This window comes from Synchiropus splendidus, chromosome 13 (assembly GCF_027744825.2).
Source record: "Synchiropus splendidus isolate RoL2022-P1 chromosome 13, RoL_Sspl_1.0, whole genome shotgun sequence".
NCBI classification, from domain to species: domain Eukaryota; kingdom Metazoa; phylum Chordata; class Actinopteri; order Syngnathiformes; family Callionymidae; genus Synchiropus; species Synchiropus splendidus.
Genome location: NC_071346.1, coordinates 1,314,266 through 1,320,265, shown reverse-complemented (window position 1 = coordinate 1,320,265; position 6,000 = coordinate 1,314,266).

Here is a 6,000-nt window from a genome sequence, read left to right as displayed (position 1 = left end):
GGCACCTATCACCACCCTCACTTGGCTCCCGCTGTGACGTCACTGAGGTCACATGACGGAGCCCCACCAGTGAACACTCTGTGAGCGCTCACGTGACTCTGAGAGAAGTTCAGGGGACGGAGGGAGGTTGTTGAGGTTTAAAGATGAAGGCTGCTTCATCACTGGGTTGGGGTTCAGTCAGTGTGTCCTTTCCTGAAGAAAGTGGGCCACAATACTCTGAATAACACTCAGAGGCTATTGATAATAGCCCTCATGTCTCAGACAGAGAGCAGAGAGCAATGTTGTCATTTGTCATTTCAATGAGGTTTCTGGCTGAAGAGGAAAGAAATGCATTGATCAGAGTGATAACAGGGGCCCCTGCAGGGGGCCCTTCATGAAACCCAAAATCAGGCCTGAGGAAGCAGAGCGTGAAGGCTCCGCCCACAGCAACATGGAAGGGCCATGACTGTACATCAGAATGCGGAGTCCCGTCACCACGCGTTAAACCCGCTCAGAGAGCAGAGCTGTTAGCCACGCTGTATTTTAAGGTGACTCGTGAAAGTGACTCAAACAAGAGAGGGAAACGTAGCGCGTCCAATTGGTTCTCTGGAACCTGACGCGGTCATGCTAACCATGTTTCACGTCTCTTATTCCCGCTGGAGCATGGTCAGTGGGCTGAGGACCCCCTCCACACTTCCACCGGACACGAGCAAGACGTGACAATGGCGGAAACTCTCCCTCCTCCACTGGCGATGTCCTGAACAAATGTTGATCTTTTTAACTTGAAAAAGGTTACAAAGATAAATATTTGAGCGTAGTTCCCTTGACTGATAGCAGGAAGACTCTATTGCGGTGTGTGCGTTGATATGAGGTGCACAGCTGAGGCTAGCTTTCAGCGCTGGCGTTCGTCAGGACAGACCAAACAGGAGTGGCGCTGAAGGTAAAGACTGGTCGTGTCCTCGCAGCTCTGACACAACACCTTCGTTCTGACATACAGACATGGGTCGACACGTAGCACTGTTGTCTACAGGGTTGCAGAAGCGTCTACTTTGGGCTTGTTGCGAGTAGCGCCTCCCACAACGCTGCTCCCCCTGGTGGCTATATTGGCAAACAGCAACGTAAAGACACATGGAAGCATGTGATCAGTGACGGGAACATGGTTTGAAAAGGACGGGGAGATTTTCGTACGTAAAGGGAGCCTGACTGGAACCTGATTGGTCCTCACGTGCATGTTGCAACTCAGTTTTCACATAAACCGGTCGATGAATGAGGTGCAGACGAACGGCACCTCTGTGTCACAGAACTGCAGCTCGCTTTTCTTCTTCCATAATGTGTCGACAGGCTTGTCACGAGACGGAAACACCTGTGTGTCGACACGTCGCACCTCATAAAAGCGCTATTTTAATTTTGAGGACAACGTTACCTTCGATTCTGGAATAAGCCCCTCCCATAAATCCCTCCTGATCAGTGTGATTCGTAGCTACAGCACTTCACTTCTGTTAGTCTCTGACAACTTAAAATAACTGTAACCTTAAGGATTAGCTAGAGCTAACGCTGCATGCTAAACCAGACTTAGCATGTTAGCATGTTGTTTTAAAACCCATGTGAGTCATCAAATAATTCTTGTTCTTGTGGAACTAATATTTGTGCAGTTCATGTTTTGGGCTTGGTTACATTGTTAGCTGTTACATGTGCAGATGTTTTGGTGTGAAGTTTCTAACCACCTTCATGACGGAAAGGTTTTCAGCGAAGGAAGGAGGAGGAGGCAGAGCCAGAGCTCAGAAAACGTCGCATTTTATTTGTCATTTTTGCCACAAAATCACATTTCGGGAAAAACAACGCTGTGAAGACAACATAGCGGCTAAATAAAGAGGCAGGGCGAGAGGCGCGGCTCAGAGCTTGCACTGGCTGAGGCCCATGCCCAGACACGCCCACTCGTTGGTCAGCTCCATGAAACCCGCGGAGGTGGTGAGTTTGCTGGCTGCAACACAGGCACAGACGAGTGTGTCGCCACTGCGCGAGGGGGTCAGTCAACTCACCGGCCAGGAGGTTGTAGAGGTTGCAGTAGTTGAGGCCGCCGTCCATGATGCTGGAGGTGAAGCCGATGGTGGAGGATTTGCCCTGGAGGAGAAAGAAGAAGCGTCCACGCGTCAGTCCCACTTCTGCAGGCGCTCAGAAGACAGTGTGGACTCACAGAGACGCGGCAGCCGCCCACCATCATGGGACTGAACATGAAGGTGATGCTCTCGGCCTGCAGCCCGTCGGCAGAGGTGTGGTTGGCGCTGATCTGGAGCGGGGTGGCCGTCACCAGCTGGAAGAGAAACAGGCCTTAGATGGGCAGCAGGAACGGAGTCCAGGAGCCAGTGCCACTCACGTTGTAGTGGCAGTCGGGGCAGCCAAACAGAGGGCTGAAGGCTTCGATCTGCTGGGTGAGGGTGGCGCTTATCTCTCCACACGGAGATCCAAACAGCCTGCGGGACAAGAGAGGCAAAGTCAAGCCATCGGCAGGTGAAGTTTCAGCGCAGGAGCAACTCACCAGATGGCGGAGCAGAAGGGCTTGTAGGGGACAGGAACCGGCGGGGGGAACGGGACCGCGGCTGAGGAGCAGAAGAGTCCGGCGAGGAGGGCGGCGGCCAGCAGCAGGGACCTCATGCTTGTGGTGGAGCGGCTGGCTTCTTCCCTGGAGAGACTGGAGGAGAAGTGTGAGGGCAAGAGGACGGAGCCGCTGCCTTTATTGCAGCCCACTGATGCAGCCTGAAATCCATTTCCTCTGCAGGGTGACTTGTGGTCTTGTGGCTGCTGCCTCACAGCCACTTGACTGGAGTCACACATGATGCCAATCCCACGGCTGCAGCTGGTGCCAGCAGCGGCATGAAGTCGCCGTCTCTTCTTATTTCTCTCTGTTCGCTAAACTCTGTGGTCCTTCACCTCAGCTCTTACCTGCACAGTGGGCGTAATTTATTCAAGGAAAATTCAATAGAAAGAAAGAAATTGAAATTGACATCAAGAAGGGAAACAAGCAAACAAATGAAAGAAAACCCACCAAACAAAGAACGAAAGAAAGAAGCAGGTAAAAGGCTGCAACAAAGAAACGGCCGACGCCTGCAGCACCAGCAGTTGAACACTGGCATTCAATAACAGAAGCCTTGGAAGAGAACTACAGACTTGAAAATAAATAAAAGAATGAGTCATTTCTTTAACTCCCTGTGAATGGCAGCAAAGATAAATAAATAAATGTATAAAAATCAAAGCGTTCAAGTAGTAATAAGAGGACATTTTTAATGAAATTAAATAGAAACAAATATCGATTGAACTGTTTATTTTTTTTGTATGTGAAGCCTGAGCTGGGTCATGTTGAAGCTCCTCAGTCTAGACCTGGAGCACCAACAGTGTCTTTATGTTCTGTGGGGTGTCGTTCCGTGGTTCTTTTCTGGTGACACATTTTGGAATTGTTACATGGGCAACTTGTAAACAAAAATAAATGAATCAGAATAGTCATAATGTGCAGGATTATTTATGCAGGTGAGTGATGGAGCGACACATCATCACTCACCATGAGCTGAAGAGGTTCTGGACTCCCAGCTGTAGAATGGGTCATGAGGCTCCACGCTACGCCTCTTCAAGCTGCTGGACTCTCTTCCAACTCTGTGTCTGATGGAGGGATTTCACGGCCTGGAGGGCGTGTGACCCCTCGGCTGCCGCTTGCTGCTGCTTCTCTTTACGCTCCCCGGGTTGGGCCGGGGGGCGGAGCCAACGTTCAACTGTGCCTGTCCAGCTCAGACAGTCCCGCACGTCCCACCGAGGATAAGTCAGTGACGGAAGGATCTGGAAAACCCAAGGAAGCCGGAGAATATTTGGGTCATTATCCTGCAGGAGGCCACATTTCACTTTGTCACATAACTACAGCTTCAAACACAAGTAGTCACACTCACAGGAAGCAGATCCAGAAGCCAAAGACTCACATCAGTGGAGATGACAGACAGTTCACTGTTGAATATATATTCATTTTCTTGCCTCTGTATTTGAAATCTTGCCCCCTGGATTGATCGACAGCCCTGGTTCGGAGGCCTTTATCCCAGAGGCCAGTCAGCGGGGCTGCATCCTGTTCTGACAGGGACGTGAGGGCTCTTTCTGTCCACAGCTAGGTAGCATTTCATCACGATTAAACAATAAGATAAAAGGTCAAATATGTGGGAAATACAGGAAATAAAAATGTTAAGCACATACACTGTCCATGTCAACCACTCAATATGAGTTTAAAAATCGCTCTTAAAAAAAAGAAAGATAATAAACGTCAGCAAAAATAAATAAATAGTTAGTTAGGTAGCAAATACACGACACGCATTTTTACCTTAAATAAATAAATAATAAATGACGAAGACATTTATGAAACAACAAAAATAAATAGAAACAAATCAATAAAAATGGCTTGAATTTGATGGTGGATCAGATGAGAAACCTAAACTGAGACACATGAAAGCCAGGCCGCCTCCGTCTCGCACCCGAAGCCTACCACTGTCTGCTCAGTTTCTCTTCGACCTCACGACCTGTTGCGGCCCCGGGGCCGTGGCTTGGCCCCCGCTGTCCCCGACTGAACTTGCTCACATCACTTTAATGACATTTGTTTTCGATAAATCATTCCAGTCTTAACCACCGCGTGGCAGCGTGGCGCCGGGTCACAGCTTCATCAGCGTGTCGATAAGGAACATTTCAACAGCCGTGGCAAACGTGCTGCGACCCACTGATCAGGCCTTTGGCTCTGCATGGTGCAGTCTCATGCCATCATGCATTCTGATCATGGAGACGCCAAGTCATTGGTTGGTTCCATCATGGGGAATATAGATGTCGGAGCGGAACATAGCAAGGGTCAGCGGTGGGGGACGGCGCTTGCTTCCGCGCCGTGGAAGGCTGAATGTGCTGGTGAGGTGGCACACGTTTACTGAAGCCACACCTGGGTGAAGACAGCAGGTGATGTCATCACTCTCGGCCTTTTCCTCGTTCGACTCCGATTTGAAATACAGTCCAATTCATACGCAACAAAGCTCGTTGATCTTTTGTTTCCTGACCTTTATCATTCTGCCTTGTCTTTCTCTGCGCTGTGGAGTGGGACCGTCCTTGACGTGTTCATTTTTATACTCTTTATGTTCTCTCAGTGTTTTAATGCTGTCTACGTCTGTCGTGCTTTCATCTACCTTCCAAACAGCGGGGAGTTTCCGTCCTCAGACCTTCCCTGTCACGGTGGTTCCCACCTTTAGTTAGCCTAGCGCTAACATGCTTGAACGCAAGTCTGATCTTTGCTTCCACCTGTGACGCTAAATGAACAGCGGATCAAACCTCTGTTTTCAGGAGACATGCCCAGAAAAGTTTCAGAAGGAGAGTGGGTAGGTCGTAGCATAACGACAAGCTAGCTCCACGCTGGAGCCCGACGGAGGGCGGTGACCTTCCTCAGGGGCCACACCTTTCATGCTGGGGCCGCCAGACCGGAAGACAGCAGCACGCAGGAGGACAAAGAGTCTTGAATTTAACTTAGTTGCTATCAAAGAAGGAGAAAAGACTGTCAAAACAGTTTATTCTGAGGGACAAATTCAAATTCAAACTCTGATTTAGATGCAGGAAACAATTCAATATCCAACGTCTGACGGAACAGATCAGGCAGCTGAGTGACCAAATGGAGCCTCCTGCGCAGGAGGGCATCTCGAGGTACAGCTCTGTGTTTCTCCATGAAGCAGACTCAATGGCAAACCGGTACCCCCCAAACAAACTAGGAGATCTCAGAAACTGGACCGGATACAGCGAAAAAGAGCACAGGTTGAGAATCCTGAGGCTTTCTTCCATGTCCGACCCGACTTTCATATTTCTACAGTGAAAAGCTGCTGTTCTTCTCCGATCCTGGTCCTCCCTGCATCATTGGAGCTGAACAACTGATGGAAAATGACAACGTCATTGGCCCACATCTGCTGGACCATCTCAGAGCCTGGATCCAGACCATAATATCACACCCTTCAGACTGATCCTCTGATG